The sequence below is a fragment of the Bos taurus genome, chromosome 4 (genome assembly GCF_002263795.3).
Source record: "Bos taurus isolate L1 Dominette 01449 registration number 42190680 breed Hereford chromosome 4, ARS-UCD2.0, whole genome shotgun sequence".
Lineage (NCBI taxonomy): Eukaryota > Metazoa > Chordata > Mammalia > Artiodactyla > Bovidae > Bos > Bos taurus.
The window spans coordinates 39,551,799-39,552,438 of NC_037331.1; the positions used below are offsets into that span (position 1 = coordinate 39,551,799).

General features: G+C 36.7%; 1 pseudogene; it reads left to right on the forward strand.

The window, feature by feature from the left end:
• The first annotated feature begins 270 nt into the window (after nt 1–270).
• On the forward strand, nt 271–371 carry LOC112446486 (uncharacterized; annotated as a pseudogene).
• Nucleotides 372–640: the final 269 nt, after the last annotated feature.

The window sequence follows — 640 nt, forward strand, 5'->3', positions numbered from 1 at the left end:
CTGTTTGATTTAAATAATCTTTGATAAGTATTTATCTTAATAATACATATATACACTAACATATAAAAATATACTCCAGAAATGGAGAGAGCAATAGATATGTTAACCGATTAATGATTGTTTTCAGTGATTACTTTATACAGTCAAATGCCATGTTTCATCTAATCTAAGGTGAAGATTTTCTTTTCACATTTAAACATCTCTGAAATCAGGATGGGTCCTAAAATGACTCCAGTCAGGAGTCAACTAAAAGTCAACTCCAATGACAGAGTTGTCATTGTCTGCCCATGTGAATCAAAACAAGCAGAGAGAAGATTCGCATGGCCCTGTGCAAGGATGATACGCCAATTTGTGAAGTGTTCCGTATTTACTGAACTACCATGTGACCCTGCAGTCACACTCCTGGGCGTATACCTGGAGGAAAACAGGGCATAAAAGGATACATGCACCCTCATGTCCACTGCAGTGCTGCTTACAATAACTGAGGCATGGAAGCAATCTAAATGTCCAACAACAGAGGAATGGATAAAGAGGATATGGTACATATATACAATGGCATATTATATAGCCACTGAAAGGAATGAAATGATCTCATTTGTAACAGCATGATGGACCTAGAGATTGTCATACTGAATAATTT